The sequence below is a fragment of the Ictidomys tridecemlineatus genome, chromosome 13 (genome assembly GCF_052094955.1).
Source record: "Ictidomys tridecemlineatus isolate mIctTri1 chromosome 13, mIctTri1.hap1, whole genome shotgun sequence".
NCBI classification, from domain to species: domain Eukaryota; kingdom Metazoa; phylum Chordata; class Mammalia; order Rodentia; family Sciuridae; genus Ictidomys; species Ictidomys tridecemlineatus.
The window spans coordinates 32160362-32183052 of NC_135489.1; positions in this window are offsets into that span (position 1 = coordinate 32160362).

Genomic DNA, 22691 nt, shown 5'->3' on the forward strand with positions numbered 1-22691 from the left:
CAATATGCAAAAGACTACCTCATGTAATAAAGATGACATAGATTTATTGGTTTAAATTGATTTATGAAGAAGGCAAAATTAAGACCAATATTTTCCTTTTTGTAGAAAATATTGAACATCTACTATATGCCAAACATTGAAGAAAAGAGAAATAAAAGAAATAAGTGCTATTGAGGCAGACATATGTTCAATACATTTTTCAAATTACTTTATAGCAGTTTTTAGAGTTAGGATAGTTGCTTTAAATGTAGTGACTCTCCCATCGTTAAGGTGTTTTGAGTGTAGCTGTATGACCATCTCTGAAGGATGCAGTACCAGAAAATTCTGAATCCAAATAGTCTATACCTATGGTTCTCAAACTTTATTATTAAACTCAATCACCTTGAGGGCTTATTAAAACAGATTCCTGCCAGGCACAGGGGTGCACACCTGTAATTGCAGTGACTCAGGAGGCTAAGGCAGGAGGATGGCAAATTCAAGGTCAGTCTAAGCATCTTAGCAAGACTCTCAGCAACTTAGAGAGACCCTGTCTCAAAGATAAAAAAGGGCTTTGGGGTAAAGCTCAGTGCTAATGCACTGCTGGGTTCCATCCCAGCACCACAAGAAACAACACAGATTCCTAAGCACTCCCCTATAGAGATTCTGATCCAGTGGATAGTTTGCATTTCTAATAAGATCCCAAGAGAAGCTGGTGATGGTGCTGTTGTTTCTTGTACCACACTTAGAGCAGTAATGGCCTGGGGTAAGATACATCAGTTTCTTCTTCCTTCCAAGATCCATAATTCTAAGACTGCAGACACAGAGAAACCTCTGCCTCTTCAAATGTATTTGCCTCAGCTCACCGAAAAAGCAAAGATGGCTGAAGAAAGTAAAGAAACAACCTGATCAAAAGGGAAAAAGTGCCCAAAGTGATAGACCTGTTTCTGGGGCAGCAAGATGTTAAGAAGAAAAAGTTTCCAGCAAGCCTCCCCAGATGATTCTTGTAAAATGGTTTCAAATATAAATTTTTTTCAAAGATCCCCAATTACACCCTACACAGCTCTTAGATTGCACTGACAAAGCTTTAAAAAATGATGCATTTACTCCATGCAGGCAGCAGTCTCTGGAGCCGAAGCCTCGGCGTTAGTGATGTGTCGCAGCTGGTTTCAGGGCTGCGTTGAAAGCTTCAAGCTTTGGCACGACTGAGCATTAACTCAGCATTAAGCAGAAGCTTTGACACTGGAGACTACAAACTTGGATGGATTAAATACACATTTTGAATATCTCACAAAATACTAGCAGTGAGGGGGAGACAGAGATTTTCAAAACGAGAGACAGTAAGAAGGAAATAAAAAGCCTGCCATGCAAATGGGGAAAGACACTGGTCTGGCAAATCCTCTCTGTCCCAACCTTCAGCACAGCTCTTCTGCCTTCCAGACTTCGAAGCATTTGTATCGATCTTGCCTGTGAGATGTTAGCCTATGTGTGCACCGCTGAAACACAATAAAAAATTATTTGTAATATGACAAACTCTGCACTAGTATCTTTTATTGTTTAAGAGATCCAGGCTAACTGCAGGCCAGCTCTTGGCTTCAGAACAGAAAAAAAAAAAAAATCACCTTAGAGCAAGCATTTAGTAAATCCAGGTAGGCTACTAACCTATAAGAAGCAATAAATGCTGTCCACTAGTTAAAAGGTGCATAAAATTGTTTTTCACAATAATTTCACTGTTATTGATTCATATGAATTTTACCATAATTACCATAATTAATGTGTTAAACAAGATTATCCCATCCACAAAGTCCTGCCCTTTCTCCCACCCCAAATCAGTACAAGCATAACTTGGTTTTTGTGCCTCACTTTGTTGCACTTCACAGATGGCAGCTTTGTGGCAACCTTGTGCTGAGCAAGTCCATTGACACCATCTTTTTTCAAATAGCATGTGCTTACTTTGTGTCTCTGTCACATTTGGGAATTCTCAGAGTATCTCAAACTTTCTCACCACTACTGTATCTGTTACGGTAATCTTTGTGAATAGTTTTCTTGATGACACTATTGTAATTGTTCTGGGAACCACAAGCCACATCCATACATACTTGCAAACAGTAAATATTATATGTGTTCTTTCTGTTCTACCCACTGACTAGCCATTTCTTCATTTCCACGTCTCAGGACTTCATATTCCCTGAAGCACAACAATATTGAAATTAGGAAAATTAATAACCTTATACTGACCTCCATGTGTCCAAGTGAAATGAAGGATCATGTGTATCTACCCTTAAATTAAAAAAAAATAGAAATGATTGCGTTTAAAGAGAGGGTATGTTGTCATTGAGATAGTACCAAAACTGGGAAAAATGTGTGTACCAGTTAGGAAAATTGTGAAAGCAATGGAAAAGTTCCTGAAGGAAATCAAAAGGGCTATTCCAGTAAATACATGAGTGATAAGAGAGTGAAACACAATCATTGCTGATGAAGGAAGGTTTAATGGTCTGGCTAGAAGGTCAAACCAGTCAGAACATTCACTCTAAGCTAAAGCCTAATCCAAAAGAGACCCTACTTCTCTTCAATCTATGAAGGCTGAGGGAGTTGAGGAAGCCAAGGAATACAAGTTCAAAGCTAGTAGAGGTTGGGTCTTGAGGCTTAAGAGAAAAAGCTGTTTCTGTAATTTAAAAGTGTACGTGAAGAACAAAGTACTGATATAGAAGCTGCATCAGTTTATGGGGACATCTAGCTAAGATCACAAAGAAAGGTGGCTGCACTGAGCAACAGATTGTCACTGTAGACAGAACTGTCTCACAATGGAAGAAGATACCATCCAAATCTTCCATAGATAAACAGGAAGAGTCAATGCCTGGCTTTATTTTCAAAGATCAGAATGGTTCTTTTATTAGAGAGTAATGTGGATGGTGACTTTAGGTTGAAGACAGTGCTCATTCACCATTCTGAGTATCCTAGGGCCCTTAAGAATTATACTGTCTCCTATGCCTGTGTTCTGTAAATGCAACAATGATATTTACAAAGGGGTTTATTAAATATTTTGATTCCACTGTTGAGACCCACTTCTCAGGGGGAAAAAAAAGTCTTAAAAACTTATTGACAATGCCTATAGTGCTCCAAAATCTGTGATGAAAATATATAATGAGATAAATGTTATTTTCATATCCATGAACACAAAATCTATTCTGTAGACCATAACCTAAAGAATTATTTCTACTTTCTAGTTTACTATTCAGTAAGTCCATAGCTATTATAGATTGTGATATCTCTGATGGATGCAGGAAGAGTTAATTGAAAACCTTTTAGAAATTATTCATCATCAAGAATTTTTTTGTTTGTTTGTTTCATGGGAAGAGGTCACAAAGTCAACATTGTTTGGAGTGTGGAAAAAGTCGATTCCAAAGCCCACATGGATGACTTAAGGGGGTCAAGACTTCAATGGAGAGAGAAACTGAGATGTGGTGAAAATAGCCATAGAACTATAGTTAGAAGTGGAACCTGAAGAAGGAATTAAATTCATGTAAACTCATGATAAAACTAATAGAGGAGAAATTGCTACTTATGCAAAAGGATATGAAATCTACTCCAGGTGAAGATGCTGTGAACATTGTTGAAATGACAATCAAGGATTTAGAATATTGCATAAACATGTTTGATAAAGCAGTGACATGATTTGAGAAAATTGATTCCAGTTTTCAAAGAAGTTCTGTAAGGCAATAAATGCTATCAAACATCATTGAATGTCACTGAGAAATATTTCATGTAAAAGAAGAGTTCATTGATTTGGCAAACTTCGTTGTTGTCTTATTTTATGTCATTACTATGGCCATGCCAACAATCCTCCACCTCCTCTCTGATCATTCAGCAGACATTAACCAGGAAAGATCCTCCACCAGCAAAAAGATTATAACTCACTAAAGGCTCAGATAAGCAAAAGCATTTGTAGTAATGAATTATTCTTCAATTCAGGTATATATACCTTTTAGATGATGCTATTGCACACTAATAGACTACAATAAGGTACAAACATGACTTTTATATATACAGGAAAACCAAAAAATTTGTGTGACTGGCTTTATTGGGGGATTAGTTGTATAGAGATTGCCTGGAACTAAACCTGCAGTATCTCTGAGGTATGCCTGTATCAGAGGGATTTAGTTCTTTACCTAAGGTTATGTAGAAGATTAAATGAGGTGTCAGGGCAAAATTCCAGTTTTACTCAGCCAAGTTCTCTACTTTCTCCTCACAATGCATATATAAATTCCAGTTCCTAATGCTACCCTTGTAAATAAACTCTACTCAGACATTTATGTTTCAATTGACATTCTTTTTTTAAAATTTTTTAAAATTTGTTCTCTTTAGTTGTACACGACAGTAGAATGTATTTTGACATATTATACATACATGCAGTATAACTTCCCATTCTTGTGGTTGTACGTGATATGGAGTTACACTGGTTATGTATTCATATATGAACACAGAACAGTTATGTCCAATTCATTCTACTGCCTTTCCCACTGCCACTGCCCCTTCCTTCTCCTGATACAGATTCTGGATGATATCTTTCTGAAAACACAGCACAATAGTAATAGCAACAATAACATACTATTGTAAGTATCCAGGGTTCTAATAGTAGTAGTGATGTATTAGCCACAATTCCACTCCAACTCCAAAGTAGACTTACCAATTAAATATCACAGAGAACTTTCCTTTTCTCTTCCCTCCCTCCTTCAATGTCTTTCATTTTGATTGTGGTATTTGCAGTAGGAGGTTCTAGATCGGATTATGAAGGCAAAGTGGATGAAGGAACACATTAAGTCATGCTGGCAAATTTTCAATATAAAAGTGTTAAGTAAGCAGCCTCACCAAAAGGAACATTTAGAATGTGCATACATATTTTGTCAGCTTAGACTATATCTGCAAATTCTAAAACAACTGTGTACTTTTGTTTGTTTCTTTGTTTTGTTTTATTTCATTTATTTTTTTATTTTTAGATAGGGTCTTACTATGTTGCTGAGAGTGGCCTCAAACTTGCAATCCATAATTATGCCTCAGTCTCCTAAGTAGTTACGTTTTAAAGTTTTCACCACCATACCCAGGTAACTAATGTTATTGTTAAAAGGTACTAATTAATTTATTCATCTGACTACTTCTTTGCTACCCCAACACAGACATCAATTTTTTGTCATTAACTTTCATTGGTAAATATCTAGATATTATTTTGATATTCCCTAAGTCTTTTTTTCATACTTTCTTAAATCCCAATAATTATTTAGCATGTATCTACCCTTAAGTAATTGTGTTACAAAGATGGTATATAAGGTCCTGTTTTCAGGAAGTTTACAGCATAATTAGGTAACACAAGTATTTTAATGAATATGTGTGATAAGTTGTTGCTAATATTTAATAGAAATTATTTTGATCTGAAGATGCCCCCCAACACAATATTAGGAGGCAGGGCTTTGAGGAAGTAATTAAATAATGAGGGCAGATCCTGCATAAATAGAATTAGTGCCTTTACAAAAGAGGCCCAAGAAAACTTGTTTCCTCCTTCTACCTTTACAGTGTAAGGACTCTGCCAATCATACTCCAGGAAGCAGAGAGGAAGCCCATACCACACACTAAATATGCTGGTAACTTAATTTTGGAATTCCCATTTATTAGTTATAAATTACCAATTCTAAGGTGTTTCATTATAGCAGCCTGAACAGACAAAGACAAACATTTATATTGGAATCAGTGTTGCACACAGCAGCAGTCAATTGTGTCTGGGCATACTAACTAAACTTGCACAGTCCCAGTAGTTTAACTAAGATCTGTACCTGGAAAGGAGTCCAATAGGGCACAGCATCTATTTCTACAGGTATGAACAGGGAGAAATCCAGAAGGAGAAAGCATAGTTTTTATCTACTTAAATTCACCTTTGAAAAATGCCATTGAGAGAGTTTTGACAAAGTTAGACGGTTGATGTTGTAGGGTGTCTCATCTTAGATATACATTCTAATGAGTTTAGACAATTGCCATGTTCTTATCACCTACCTTTTCATTTAGGGTTGATGGGCACATTTGTTATCAGTAAAATATTACAATATTGCTGAAAAGTAACGGAGGTTTAGGGGCCTGACTTATACAGGTGGGTTATCTTAAGGGTGAATTTATTTCACAATTCTGCTTCTTCAATTTGCTTATCTAGCTAAAAAGTTATTGTCGGTATATTAAAAAAGTTTAATCTGCAGTGAATCAAATCTTTTCTCCTAGACAAGCTTTCCTTAGTGAGGCCAATTTGGGGGAGTACATTCATTGGTAAATCATATGTATAGCCATAGCCTGGGTCTGGAAAACAAGGTGACAGATACTACATAGAAAGATTAAACCCACTGGGTGCAAAGTAACTGACTTCAGGTGGGGATTGGCAGCAAAGTATTAGGGAACAAAGATACATAGACAATGGGCATGATAAAGCCTGGCAGCAGAAAGTCCTTCCCCAGGCCAATTCTGCAAAGCTAAGGAAAACCGGTAAGAACAAGAACAAGTTCTGAATTCAGAAAATTAATCTAGTAAGATTACCCACTCAGGGGCAAGACCCAGGGAACCGGAGGCTGGGGTAAAGAATTATTATGTATTTGTTGTGTTCTTATGGCACCTGATGTAGTCTAAGCAATGATTTCAGGGTGCAGATAGGATGTCTTATCACATAGATGAAGAAACTGAGTCTCAATGAAGCTAGAGAAACAGACAGTTACTGGGCTGCAGATAAGTGATGCTGAGACACTAAACTCCAGACCAAAGCTTCCAAAATACTATGTAACAAAACTAACCAGGTCTGTGGCCCACACATTTTGTGTGTGTGTGTGTGTGTGTGTATGTGTGTGTGTGTGTGTGTGTCTGTTTCAAAGTAGAATGGAAGTGAGAAGAGGGAATGAGGATGGTCAGGTTATTACATTACCCTTTAAGATTTTAAAACACGATGGCATTTATGACAATCATATTGTGATCCATCTACTAAAACATAAAAACATGGAGGTCTAATCTCTCCAGGTTAGGATGCAATTCTGTCCCTGGAATATCAAGTAACACAGCCTTGAATGCAAAGGCTGCCTTTGACTGAGGACAGTCTGGGAAACAATTTTCCACTGCATGTTAGCGTATCTGCAATCAAAGTCTGTGTGTATCTGTGATTTTTTAATCCCTTCACTTCTTTGCTCTTTTCCATCATTGTGTCCCTATTTCCCCTGTCTCCACACCATCCCCCAAAACACTTTTCTTTTGCCTATGGAGATGGGAACCAAAGGGAAATTGATGCAGTGGCGGGTTTAATATGACATTTGAAAAGTGACTTTTTGATTTTCAATTAACCTTGCACAAAGAGGAAATATTGAAATTCGCCCCTTTGTTCTTGGCTGGATCTGCAGACAGCCTGGTTGGTACCAAAAGCTGTACAGAGCTTGGGGTGGGGTGGTGAGGAAGGAAATGGCTAGGGCAGGAAGAGAGAATCTGGCACCTACCAAAGCAATGTGCACAAAATGAGAGAAGGCTAGCCTGTAGTAATTACTCTCAGAAGGGGGAAACAGGTAGGAGAGAAATGCTCTTGTCATTTGTTTGACTTAATTGTGTGCTTTTATGAGCTGTCTGGCTGGAAGGATTAAAGTTACTTTTAATAACACTTCCTTTCAAAAAGAATTCGATTTGAAGTTTCCCAGTAGGGCCTCCCAGTCAACAGCAGACTCTGTTCCCCAACCCATGTCCCCTCCTCCTTTCCCCTGTAGCCAACCCTCTCCCCTTCCCTTCTTTGAAAGCCCCATTGTTCTGTTTGTAGAAGGTGATGCTTACACCATAATATAAAACAGGAAAGTTAACTCCATAGCCTCCTCTTTCCAGATTTTAAGACATTCTTTACCAAAGCCAATATCCCCACACCGCAAACCCATTGCAAAAGAAAATCCTTGAAAAATATATAGGGACAACGAAGTCGCTTGATGCCTTGGACCTCATTAAGCGGGCGTTTGAACACCAGCGTGGTGACAGCAACAAGGTTCCATAACACACACACACACACACACACACACACACTCTGCACGTTATTAGGAGAAACTCTGCTTTCGCGGATGGAGCCTTTCAATCGGCTCCCTCTCTCCTTTGTGTCTCTGTTCTTGCAGTGTTTCTGCTTCACGCTCCCTAGCTGTTTTCTCTGGCTCTTTCTTTCTTCTCACTGTTTTTGCCTGTGACTCATCTTGCTCTGCCCCTTCCCCTGGCGTGGTCAGGGTCCCGCGCCGCAGACCCGGGACATGGGGGGTTGGAATGAGTGGACAGCGAGCTGCACGTGCAGAGCCGCCGGGGACCCGTGGCAAGAGGACAGCAGCGCACCCCGCCCGAGGCAGGAGACATCCATCACCTGCTCCTGCACGCGGGAAGACGCTTCATCTCATCCCTAGATGGCAGCAGGATTCTGAAGCTGGCGCAGCCCTCGGCAGGCTTTTCTGGTCTATTTTCCTGAACAGATTGCCAGGGGATACAGCGGCTAAACAGCCCAGCGCGTCCCCGGAGTGCAGGTCAAGCAGAAGAGCAAGCCGGACAGACGCAGCTGGCGGGGCCTCTGGGGTCAGATCCTGCAGCTCCGGACATCACATCCTCTCTTCGCACACACAGATGTGCAAGTGTGAAAGGAAAGAAGGAAAAAAAAAAGAAAAAAGAAAGAAAGGAAGAGAGAGAGAGAGAGAGAGAGAGAGAGAGAGAGAGAGAGAGAGAGAGAGAGAGAGAGAGAGAGAGGAAGGAAGAGAAGTTCAGTGTCTTGGAGACTGTGTCATGGTAAATACCAGTGATACTGGACAGTGACAGAAGTCTCTGAGCAGGAGTGCACAGAGGTGTACACGCACACATACACACAAACACGCAGACACATCCTGCCAGAGGATGGGGACAGAGGGGCTTGGGGGCTGCAGGAAGATGGCAGGGTCTGAAGTTGAGACTTTATTTCCAGTTTATTTCCAGTATCATAGCCATGTACATGTTGGGGGAAGATTTTTTTTGTCCCCAGAGCCTCAGTTATCTCATCTGTAAAATTGGGGTTATTACAGCTTTCAGTTCTGTGTACATACAATAGATTGTTAAAATGATCAATTGGAACAAAGAAGGGGAAAAAAATCACTTTGGCAGGAATAGTCCCACCGGTGCAGCATTTGGCCCAGCAAAGGAATTTTCCTTCAGAGGAAGCATCTGAATGTTGTTTCAGTGTTTATTTTGATCAGGAACAAATGAATCCTTTGAAAACAAACGTTGGAGGATGTTTCAAAACTTAAAAGATGAGGATCTTTATCTCTAAGTCACTTATTTTATTTACACCCAGGCCCCATCCCAGATTTTGTCCCCACTTGGAAAACGTACGCATCAGAATCTTTATCAATAGAAACTACCTGAACCAGCTCAACAGCTGTATCTCCACGGGCCCTGGGATTACATAGGAAAATCAGAAACTGGTCTCTAGTTTATGCTATATTGGAAGAAGTTACTGTTAATATGGCATCTGAGATACTGTGTGCATTAGGGAAATTTTACCACAAAGGCTAACTCAGAGGGGGAAAAAAAAAGATCCATCTATATCATCTTTTAGTACACTTGCCTGTCTCCTTCCTGTTTTGTGAGTTCTATCCCCTTCTTGCACCATTGCAACCTTCCCAACAAAAGGGCCAGGGGGACAGATGTCTCCATCTCTTTGTCTTATCTGGGGTTGTGTTTCCTTCATTCTCTTCTGATCTAAAATTTCAGAAAACATACCACAGATAGAAAGCCCTCTTTTCAAACCCCAACCCCAGGAATCATATAATGCACGCAAAATGTAAGTAATCTTGATTATTTACACTAAAGGGAGTAGAGTGTTTTGCAATCTATCACTTTACTTACTTTGGGTTTTACAGAACTTAAATCTGATACTGAGTGAGAGACACTAAGATGTTAAATAAAAGTCTGGTCAGTGACAATTATCCTTCCTTTAAAAGATTATGCCAGATCATGGGGCAGAAAGAAAAGTCAACAAATTTCTATCATTTGAGTTCTTCCTGTAATATTTGAGTATTTAGACCTATAACTTGACCCTTGTAACATTAACCCCAGCATATTATCATATCAGTCATTCCAGAAATCTCATATTGTAATATTGACTTGCCAAATAATCTCATCCTTAGAGCTTTCTAATAGTCTCTCTCTGACACATTTTTCAACATCATGAAGTCCTACACTTCAATGATCTCCTACGCTATTCTGAAAATCAGCTCCCCACTGCTCCCTGCCCAGCTGTTCCTGCAAACCTTGCCAGCCTGAATTTCAGGGTGCATCACCTGAATTAGTCTTACTAAGACCTTCTATTCCTTGTATCTTCTCTTCTGGAAAAAGTGTATGCCTCACTGGGAACTTCATGTAGAAAGCCTAGAAAAAAGATCAAAATTCTAATCTTCATTCATTCCACCAAGAACCAAGGAATAGGACAATGTTGTTGGCACTCACCTAGCATTCCTATTGTTCTCATGAAATTCCTTACAAGCAGTCTTAGATGGACAGTTTTACTATCTTCTATTTCATTTACTTCTGATTCTTATTTTTTAGGTCCTTGGGATTGAACTCACGGACATGTAACCACTGGGCCACATCTCCAACCCTTTTTATTTTTTATTTTGAGACAGGGTTTGTCTAAGTTGTTTAGAGTCTTGATAAATTGTTTAGGGTCTCTCTAAGTTGCTGAGGGTGGCTTTGAACCTGCAATACTCCTACCTCAGCTTCCAGAGCTACTGGAATTGCAGGTGTTTGCCACTGTACCTGGTTCCTATTTTTTTTTTCTTATCCTTAGCTACCTTGGTTATTTTACACTAGTTAATTTATTTCAAGTATCTTTACTGAGGGTACCAAAGCTTTGGCATTTTTCTCAACTTTCTCACCACCAAATAAATACCATTCGGCAGAGCAGATGAGCCTCTCCACTGCTTCAAGATGAATGCAATTCATTAGAAAGAGTAGACCTGAAGCCCTGCACCTCACATAAATGTTTATCTACCCGGCCTCCCCTCTTCACTTTCTTTCTTGTAGTCTTAAGGGACAGAGGCCCTTTTTCTGATGCATGGTATCCCATCCAGGAATTCTCTTCATCACAACTTTGTCTTCTCTAGGATGGAGAAATCTCTCTTCATACTCCCTTTTTATTCTTACATAATTCATCTGTCAAGCTCTCTACAAGCTCAGTATTACTGAACTACTTGTATGTCAACACACACACACGCACACACACACACACACATTACACACTCCAGTGCTCTACCACACTTCTGTGTCTTTATTCATGCATGTCTTTGTGAATAGAATGACTTTCTTATACTTATTTTTCTGCCTGATGTTTTCTCATCCTCCAAATCTCAGGCTTAAGGACTGTGTCCTATAGAGTACACTTTCACTCACATGCAAAATAAGGTCTCTTGTTTGCCTTGCAGGGAATACATACCTTTATTATACCAGTCACACAATCATTTTTTTTCTCATTTTTTGTGCAATTTCTGTTTAACCCACAAGACTATGAATTCCTCAAGGGCAAAATCTGTGTCTTAGTCATCTTTATATTTTTAAAACAAAATGCAGACCCAGGAACATAGTATTAAAGTTTGCTTCATTCATCAGCCACATTGTATCAGAGGATTATTGCCTCAAATAAAATTGTTTTCTCACATCACCCTTGCAGAATGGAGAGTTCTCTAAAGGGTGTTCTTGTCACCTGAAGCCTCTCCTCAATTTGCCTATTTGAGCACTACTGAGTTCCAGTTCTAAGGCAACCCAGCCAAAGTGATCATCATTCTCATAGAACACTGGACTAGTATAAAAGGCTCTACTTTTGTGAAACACTCACAATGTGGTCAAGAAGGTTTTCCAATTTGAAATGGATACGATAGAGAGAAGGAACAAGATGGCAGCAGAAGCAAAATCTATAAGGTAGAGAGACAACTAGAGCCCTGAAGGCAGAAAATTATCATACTCCCCTCAGTGAACTGAGTCTGAAAAGCAGAAGTAATGAACATGTTCTTGATTGTATTAAACTGATAATTAAACTAAGGTTTTACAGAAAGTGTCAGAATGCAGACTGGATCCCAGGTCTCTGTGTTAAAAGCAGAGCTCTTATGAGCCCACTTTATCTGCTTTGCTCCTCTTTTTGTATAATCTGATGAGCATTACGAAGATAAGTGTCAAATAGCTAGGTCTTACCTAGTATGAGTGAAAAGAAGGAAGATACAAAGGAAGAAAGAAAAGAAAGGGTGAAACTTTGAAATAGAGGGCAAGATGGTGAGCTTAGCATCTGCTTTATTAGTCAATGAACTATACATGATAGAAAGTGGCTTCTTAAGCTAAAGAGTCATCTATAGAGCATTTAAATTGATGGTCACATTTGATTGATGTTTACTCCAAGCCAATCATATATCCTCTTCCTTTTCCTTCTCCTCATCATGTGCATTTACCAGCTACCACTGAATGGGCTTTACATGTTTTAGTCCCAATAACCCTGTATGGTAGTTACTACAATAATCCAAACTCACTAAATGAGAAAAAAAAAGAGACACAAAAATTAAATAAATTGTCTAATTTACCCAGCTAAGAATTGGAAGCCCACTGGATACACATTTATTCACATGCATTATTTCATCTAATTCTCATAGCAATTTTAAAAAGGAGTAATATAATTATATTTTATAGTATACTAATCATCATTTTATAAATGAGGAATCTGAGGGATCAGTAGAATAACATTTTGCACTCCTACTTAGGAAGAGCCTGGTTTGTCTGATTTAAAAATCCACATCTGATCTAAATAACATCATGCCTCTGTCTTTCAAGCTGGATATTGAGGAATAAGTAGAATGTTATCATGAGTCAGTAAATTATCTCTTTATAGGATTACTTTTGTTCCTGTGTAAATAACATTTTAAATCTTCTTGAGAAAAAAATGTTTTTTTTATTTCAGAAAAGAAGAAGAAGAACAGGAGGAGGAGGAGGAAGAAGAAGGAGGGGGGGGAGGAGAAAGAATAAACTTGCGCTCTCAGTCTGGTGTGGGTCTTTAGCTTGACTTCAAAGAGAGGAATTTGCCTCTGGTGTACCCATTATTTCTTTGGTTGTACCTTCTCTTTCCTTCTTCTAAACTTGCAAAACCAATCTTTTCAGATTTGACTTTTTTTCTTACACAATAAAACTGACTCCTTTAGTCTTTTAGTCTTTTTTTTTTTTTTTCAACTGGATACTTCCTAAGCCTAGAATTCAAGGCTGACTCTTTCAAAAGTTCATGCACACTGGACCTCTATATAGCAGACAGGGACAGAAAGCACCAAAAATCCAGCTATCTTAGTCCATTTTGTGTTACTAATAAAACAATACCACAGGCTGTGAAATTAAAAAAAAAAAAAAAAGAGGTTTATTCTGGCTCATAGTTCAGGTCCAAGGTCAGAGACTTCATCTAGTGATTTTTCCGTGGCTCACATGGTCCCAAGGAGGTACAAGGAATCATGTGGTGTGTAACAGGAGATTGTGTGTTTATGGTGTTCTCTCTCCTTCTTAATATGACACCAGTATTCAATCATGAGGGCTCCACCGCGATGACTTAGCCTAATTCTGAACACCCTGCAAAAATCCCACTTCTAAACACTGTCGATGGATTGTTTTAATCCTCATAACATTTCACAATGGGGGTTAAATTTCAATATGAGGTTTCAAAGAGGACAAACCATATCAAGGCCTAGCACACATCTGGAGTGGTCAGAAAAGAATACTTGGAATGTCCCTTTTTATGTACTGCACATTTACAGTAAAGTCATTGATTGTTCTTAGAGAATGTCTGTGAGCAACAGCTTCTGATTTGTTGGGGAGTTTAGCGAATCTGCCTTTCTGTTGGCAGGGATGGGGAGATGGACTGATTTTTACCATGAACTAGTGGCTTCTGGAAATTTAGATAAGATTGTTCCTCTCCTCCACTCAGTGGAGGTACGTGGTTTTCCAAGGTACGTTGTCTTCCAAAATAAAATTACTGCAAGGAAGAGAAGCTGGGCTAGAGTTGTAGCCCCAGTAAAGTGGCTAAGATTCTTAGGAATTCCTGATTTTCCCATTGGGATTCTATGTTGGAACATTAAATAATATAGTTAGAAGGAAAGGAGGAAACTAGAGAGAAAGGACAGGAATGAAGGAAAGGAAAAAAAGGAGGGAGAGAGGGAATGAGTAGCCCAACACAAGATAATTCTACTGACTGGGCAGGATCTGGGCTGCAAGATCACACTGAAGGATTTCACCGAATTGAGAGGTTCTGTCCTACAGAGTGATTCCCTGAGGCTAAAACAAACAAAACCAAGAAAACAATACTAATCCATTTTTCCTGGCCATTTGGAAAAGAACTAAAATGTTTGGGTGGATAAATCTCCATGCCCTTAAGAAATTACTGAATGGGTTTATTTATCCAAAATAAAAATGTTCTTAGGGATTTGGGTGGATAGTTTGATTAATTGAAAACAGTCAAAAGTTGAAGTATGTACTATTTGGGAATATGTTGAACAGGTCATCTTTATAATTTATTGAAATCAAGAATATCTCTTCTCGGTGACACAAGTGTTCTTTGTATCAAATGGATGTATTTTGAGTGGTAGGATACAGAGCTGAAGAAAAGGAATGACAAATCACACCACAGAGGGGACCAATCCACTTGCTGATTTTGAAAGCCTTACTGCTTATGTCAATCACTGTCTTTGAGCCATGATACTTGTCACCAGTATCTGAAAGTGATTCTCAGAGTTTATTCTCATGATCATTATGAAAAAGTTCAGCACTTAAAATGAAATTAAACCCTATCTCTAACACTGCACAAAATGCAACTCAAAGTGGATCAAAGATTTAGGCACTAGAACAGAGACCCTGTGCCTAATCGAAGAAAATATAGGCCCAAATATTCACCATATTCATTTAGGAACTGACTTCCTAAACAAAACTCCAAAACCATAAGAAGTAAATTCAAGAATCAATAAATTGGATGGATTCAAACTAAAAGGATTCCTTGCAGAAACAAAAATAAAAATAATCAAGAACATGAAGAGAGAGCCCACAGAATAGGAGAAAATCTTTACATATACCCCAGATAGAGCATTGATCTCCAGGATAGATAAAGAACCCCAAAACTTAATATCAAAATAATAATAATAATAATAATACAATCAATAAATGGGTTAAGGAGGTGAACAGTCTCTTCACAGAAGATGAAATGCAATCAATCAACAAATATATGAAAATATGTTCAACATCCCTATAGCAATTAGAGAAATGCAAATCAAAACTACACCGAGATTCCATCTCACTCTAGTCCAAATGGCAATTACCTAGAATACAAGCAACAATAAATGATGGTGAGAATGTAGGGTGAAATGTATACTTATACATTACTGCTGGAGCTGCAAATTGGTACAACCACTATGAAAAGCAGTATGGAGGGTTCAGAAAATTTAGAATGGAATCACCATTTGACCCAGTTAACCCACCAAAGGACTTAAAATCAGCATATTGCAGTGACACAGCCACATCAAGATTTATAGAAGCTTAATTCACAATAGCTAAACTATGGAACCAACCTAGGTGTCATTCAACAGATGAATAGGTAAAGAAATTGTGGTTAATATATACACAATGGAATATTATTCAGCCATAAAGAAAAATAAAATTTTGACACTTGAGTGTAAATGAATGGAACTGAAGAATATAATTCTAAGCAAAGTAAGCCAATACCAAAGAACCAAAGTCTAATGTTTTGTCTAATATGGGGATGCTAATTCACAATAAGAGGTGCAAGATAAAGGTACTTTGGATTAGACAAAGGAGAGTGAAGGGAGGTGAGAGGGTATGGCAGTAAGAAGGATAATAGAGCAAACTGCTCATTATTACCCTAAGTACATATATGATTACATGACCAGTGTAATTCTACATCATGTATAACCAGAAGACAGAGAAGTTATACTCGATTTACGTGTGAATTATGGGTGATCTATGAGTTGGAGAGGTGGAAAAGGTGGAGAAGGGCATTCTTCTAAAGATTTTGACAAGTTCTATACTAGATAATCAAAATAACTTTGTTTAACTTATATAATCAAACATTTAATCTTTTGATTTTTAAAAAATTGTTCGATGTCCACCAAACCTTGAAAAACCACTCTACTTAGCATTTTTATCAATGAAAATTAAAAATCATTTAGAATTCTTTTAAATATATAACAGGGAGAAATTGAGGCTTATTCAAAATGTTTGAACCATATCCAGATGCCAAAAATGTTCATTGATAAGTGATTTTCAACATAGGTGATATCACTTGATTAAAATATGGAGTTTTACACTTGGCCATTGGTGTTCATTATTCTCATCAGTGTATTAATGAATAGCTTCTTAAAATAAAAGAAAGAGTTGTGATAAATGGTTAGAAATATTTCTTCATTTCAAGTCACCACAACTTGCTCTAAATTTTACCCTGTTGACCATGTGAGGGCTCCAAATACGGCACATGGCTACTTCCCTGAATGAGGATACCTTAGTTAAACAGATGTAAGTTGTGTCAGAAAGTAAAAGTGTATCATGTCATGTGAAGGTCTTCTTTCTCTTGCCTCCTCACCCATCATTCTACCCTTTCCATACACATCAGATAGTTTCTTCAAAAGTCAAGCACTTTCCTAACTCAAGAATTTTAGAACTTGTTTTTTTTTTCTTTTTACAAAACACTCATTATACTCTATTAACCCCTCCACTACCTGAAGCAGACAAAAATACTCAGAAATGTTCATATAAATGATTCAGAGCTATTTAAGTTATCCTCCATAGATGATCTAAACTATTACTCAAGTACCTCTACTAATCACTCTCCTAATACTCTGCCTTTGACTTCCATTGAATTTGTAATCATGCATGGATTTCTATTTGTTTGTTTGTTATCTGGCTTCCACAAGATTAAAGAGGTTAGGGAACCCACTTGTTTTGCTCTTCACAATATGCCCAACAGCTGAACCAGTTCTCCATATATGGTAAGTAACATATATGAATGAATATAAAAATGTTGACATCTATACTTCTACTGTCCAACTCAGTGAAGATGATTTTTATATCAGAATGGTGACATGTGGGCTGAAATTTGAAAGTGGCATGAGATTTTTATAGGCTGAAATTCAAGGAAACTTATAGTCCCCCTATGTCCTGCTATTTCTAGACCATGATGCAAGAATTTTATAAAATTCTACTGCCTGCCACTTATAAAAACAGACATTGATAAATGTGAGCACACTGTGAAAAGTAACCAGATGTCATATTGCAGGTCGTATCACACATGGCATTGTTGAAAGAGTCGGATATTTAACCTGAAGAAGAGAAGGAGACAGGTAATAACATTTTATCCATAGGGAAGAGAGATTTACACAATTTTTGGAGCTTGAAAAAGAGTTTACCATACTTTAGAAGAAGTTATTGGGACACAGATTTGGCCCAAATATAGTAAGACCCTTCTGAAGCCTATAGTGAGTAAAACACCAAGCAGGCTGTTCTGTTTATTCTGGGATCCCTGAGTCTGGATGCATTCATAAGTGGACCCTGTGACCTTCTTCCTAAAAGTTGTGAAGGGAAGCATTGAACTGGTTTATCATGCAAATAGGTGATTGATTCTTCATTAAGCTCTTACTGTTTTATATTGGCAGAGGTGGTATCTAGGCCTTGCTTTGTTTTCTTTTTTGTAAAATATGAATGATGATAATAATAACTGAGTTAGTCTGCTTTTTAAAACTGGGACATAATAACTGAAATAAATAAAACAGAGGATAAAAAATACTTACTTTGGCTCTACTTTCAGAAGTTTCAGTCTTTAGTCACTTGACCCTGTTGTTTTGGGTCTGTGACAAGAAATGCATGGTGGAACAAAGCTCCTCACCTCATGACACATGGAAAGCATATTGAGAAAGAGGGAAAAGAGCAAATGGAGTCTCAATGTCCTCTTCAAGGGCACACCCACAATGACCTAACTTTCTTCCACTAGGCCCCACCTCCTTAAATGTTCCAAACCCTTCTAAGAGCACTGCAGGCTGGTGACTAAGCCCATGGCCTTTGAGGTACATTAAAGATTCAACCCTAACAATAAAAATAATAGTACCATTAATAATAAGATACTAATAATCATTATTTTATGGATTGCTGATAGAATTAAATGAGAAAAATGGTTTTTTAATATTATCATGCATTTTACGGATGCAAAAAAATTAAAGCATTTATGATAACCAACATTTATTAAGCATTTATTAGAGCTAGGCACTGTACTAATCATATTTTGCTCCATAAATAATTATCTGTTGAATTGAATGCATAAAATATTATTGCTGATATTAATGTTTCATAATAAATTAAATAGCTGACCTCAAATGAATGATTGGTATATATACTCGATCATGATAATTTTTTTCTGGCTTGCTAATTTCTCGACTGTCGTTGCTCACTCAGTGGGTGAACCGTCTCCTGCAGTCCTTCACCAAGAGCAGCATGTTGACGTCTTCAAAACAGCAGTGAGATAAGGATACAAAGCCCCATGGTTTCTCACACTTACACATACAGCAATACTTACACATGCAGAAATTCTATATTTCAAAAGCAGAGATCATCCTGTGACTTGGTGATTAAAAACATTAAGTTGGAATTGGTAGAACTTGATTCTATTCTTCAATTTGTCATTAGCTAGTTGTGCCATATAACTCATGTTTTGTGAGTATAACATGAGAAATAAGAGTGACTTATTTCTACCCATTTTATTTCCATTATATATTTTAAATTCAATATTCTATTTTGTCCTTTAAAAAGTAGCTCTTTGATAGAACTGAAATTTTTAAACTTTAAAATCATTTTAAATGTGAATCTAAGGAGCTAGCAAATGAATCCTTGAACTGGGGGATTGGTATAGGAGCAAATTTATGCAAATGCAATACATAGAGTAGATTGGAGAGAGTTGAATGCCTTAAGAAGAGAAATTATAAGACAAGAGAAGCAATCAATTTTAAGAAAACTCTCATCCTCATTGGGCAAAAGACAATAGGATTTCTTACAGATAAGGGGTTCTATGGTTATGTGTAATTTTTATCTATTTTCTTGTCCTGCTAGAAACTAAATATAAGTGTAGCAGTCCATTCCTTCCTTAGCTTTTAAAGTAGTTTTAAATTTCCTTGCTAGGAAATACAGCCTGTGGTGGTGATGCAGTAGAGAAGATCTGGTACTAGAAAATTTCTGAGCAAAGCACCAAAGAGATTTCATCTATAACTCTTCTAACTGTGGTACTACTCCTTCAACCCAGTGTTACAGAATCTCAATTGGAATAATAAGTCACAAAGCACAATTAAGCAAGCAAGAATAAAGTTGTCTTGTTTGAATAGAAGTGTACACAATGAACAAGAAGAAATAAAAGAAGGAAGAGACTTGATTATAATTCAGTTTCTATCTTGTGTGGGGAACTACTTAAGAACTTTATAACAATCCTGTGATTTAACTATTATCATATCATTTTTAATAAGAGGAGACAGAAGTTCAGAAAGGTTAAAATTTTCCCTGAAGTCATGCCACCACTGAGAAGCAAAGGTAGAATTTAAGCAAGACCTGCTCATGTCTGCTCTTCCCACATGCTGTTCACATAGAGTGTCATTTTAAAACTTCTTAACAGGTATGCTTTGCTGTTTTAATATAAGTTCAATTGTTACAGAATAAGCCACCTAATCTTTATTTCTGAATTAAAGAGAAACTTTTAAAAATAAATGGCTTGGGCTATAAACCCATACCTAAGGCATTTCCTATGGCCCAGCAGCAGAATTATCTAATTGCCAATCAAATTGGAAGATTAAAAATGTAATCACATTGACATCCCCTTTTTATTATCATTTTTCTTTCCTTCAACCCAGTTATTTATATCAGGAATAATTTAGAGCATTGTTATAGACTACAAAATCTTGAGTCCTAAATCTTTAAGTTCTTTAAATTATGAGATCATTGGGCGGGGATGTTGCTCAGTGGTAGAATACTTGCCTTCTATGCACAAGGCCATTATACCCCCAGCTCTGCTTCTGACCCTACCCCCCAAAATAGATGAGATTATTGTACCAAGGTCAATTTACAAAGAAGCTAATTGCTTCCAACATGGTGACACCTACAGTAGTAGAGCCAGCCCAATGCAGAAGGTCATTTACTCACCCATATATTTACTAAGATCCAACACTTTTTAAAGCTTTTGATATATAACAGTGAACATTGAAAGCAATGGTCCTGTTGTACTAGAAATTATGATTTACTGATAAACCCTCTGCAGGAAATTAAAATGGAGAAGTTCTAAATTATAAGAAGAAACTGATCACATAAAAATCAGAGATAAAAACATTCCTGGAAGATAATAATGAGTCTTTAGGTGAGACCAAGTCTGGCATTTTGCAGAAGCAGAATCAGTTCCCTCTATGGCTTATGTGTGTTGGGTAGATGCTGTTAGATATGGTCAGGGGTAGACGGGACCAAATATTCTGTGTCTTCATAAGGGAGAGAAATTTAGACTTTATTATGAATACACCAAAAAGCTGTTCAGGTTGTAGGTAGAGGAGATGTGATGCAAAGTATGATTTTAAAAGTTTATTTTCTCTGCTTGGAAAGATGAACGATCAGAAAGGGGCAGGAAGATCAGTCAGGAGTCAGATGGCAGTGGACCAGGAGATGACATTGACAGAGACAGAGATGGAATGAGTGAGGAAGATCTGAGCTATGATTTTGTGGCAGAGTCAGCAGGTCCCACTTGTGATTTTTTGGGGGGGGAGCGGGGCATGGATTATCAAGGAAGACATTTTGCTTAGCTTGAGCAGTGGTTTTGGCTGGCTAGTGGAGTGGTTAGCTAGTGGAGATGAAACACACTTAGTAAAAAGAAGACTGAGGATGAGGGATGGGGAAGGTAGTGAACATTTCTGTTTTGAACATGATAAATTTGAGATGCATATTAGACATCCCTTAGAGATACTAGCCTGGAGATAGGGGTAGAGGTCAAGGCTAGAGATATAGTTTTGGAGTCATTATCATATAGATGAATTTGAGGCCATGGGAGTAGATGAGATTACCTATGGAGAGGAGATAAAGGATCCCTGGAATGAGCCCTAGGGCACTTCAAAATTTTGAAAGCAGTACTTTTCCTTAAATAAATGTCTTTCTATTTAACTAGTAGATTTAATTTCAGAAGTTTTCCATGAAACGGTTGTAAGCCAAAGCTAAGCAATCATTATTTTTTTCTTTAAAATATTCTTTAATCCCCATGCCCTAAAGGCCATATATAAAGTTATAAGTAGTTTAATAAGAGAAATATGAAAATACACACAGTGACACAATTTGTGTAAGAAGGGCTTCCTGATGATTGCTTTGTACTTGATGGCATTCTGCTCTACATTTGGACGTTATCTGTCATTCAGACTTCCACAATAATGGGTTGTGATTGTGTGTGTTATACCTTTCCAAGCTGAGAAGTAGGTGTTATTTTCTATACCCTATGAACTGTACCTTCATGAGTTTAAACCCTGTCAGAAGAATAGCTAGAGACTCCCTTGATCACAGAACAATTGCAGCTCAGAATTACTAAAATCTTCTTTATGCTTCTCATTTAAGGGTACGATGGTACCATTCCCATCTCTAGGAGCTCTGGGTTCCTAAGCACAGTGTTATTATACTGTGTCAATTTCAAGGCCTGCTAGCTGCGGGTTTGAAATAGCTGCACTCTGTGAAACCCAGCCTTTAAATCCCAGGAAAGGAGGTTCAACCCTTTATTGTCTAAAAATAAACCAACTCAGTTGGGAGTCCTTCTGATGATGCCCTCGAAATTACCATCCTTCATGTTCTGTATGGAAATAAGAGCCCTGGAGAACTTTTCAATATGACTCTTGAAAAAAATGTTTGTTTCTTCCTATCTGTGTATATCACAATCCGTGGTTGCTTATCAATCTTTCCCTGGAGGACAGGTTATTTCTTTTATGAAGATGCATGTCAGTTTTATGTGCCAGCCCATACCACTCCCTTTTTGGGACTATTCTCACACTGAGACATACACTTATCTTACTTTTGCTTTTCTGATTGTTCATACACAGAAGCTATTTCTGATCCTAATAGGAATTACAAAAATCATCTTCCTTAAGTCCAAACTGGCACCAGGTGAAGTGGACTTCCCTGCCTATCTGCACTGCCTTCCTGATCTGTTTCCTTTCTGACTTCTTTTAAGTTCATGAGCTTATCCTATTTGACTCTATTCCCAGCCTGCTCCCAGAACTGAGTTTATTATCAGAGCATATTCTTATCATAGCTTCACTCTTCTGGTCTCAAAATTCCACTAAAATCCTTCTTCTGTGACATTCACTCCCTTCATCTGTATGTTCCTCAGTATTCCTGGATTCTCTCATTTAATAAAGATTCATGTTTTTTTGTTTTTTTTTTTTTTTACCTTTTTTTACCTTTTATGTCCTATTCAACTAAGTTCAAACCCTACAGAGAGGAGAATGTCATGTCCTTTAGGATATTCACCTCAACACATTTTGAATAATAAAGTGGTCTAAGATAATATTTTCCTAAAGTACATACACTAATGCTGTGATCCTCTATTACATTCAGTAAAATAATTATCCAAATGGATGTTTTTCATTTTACTC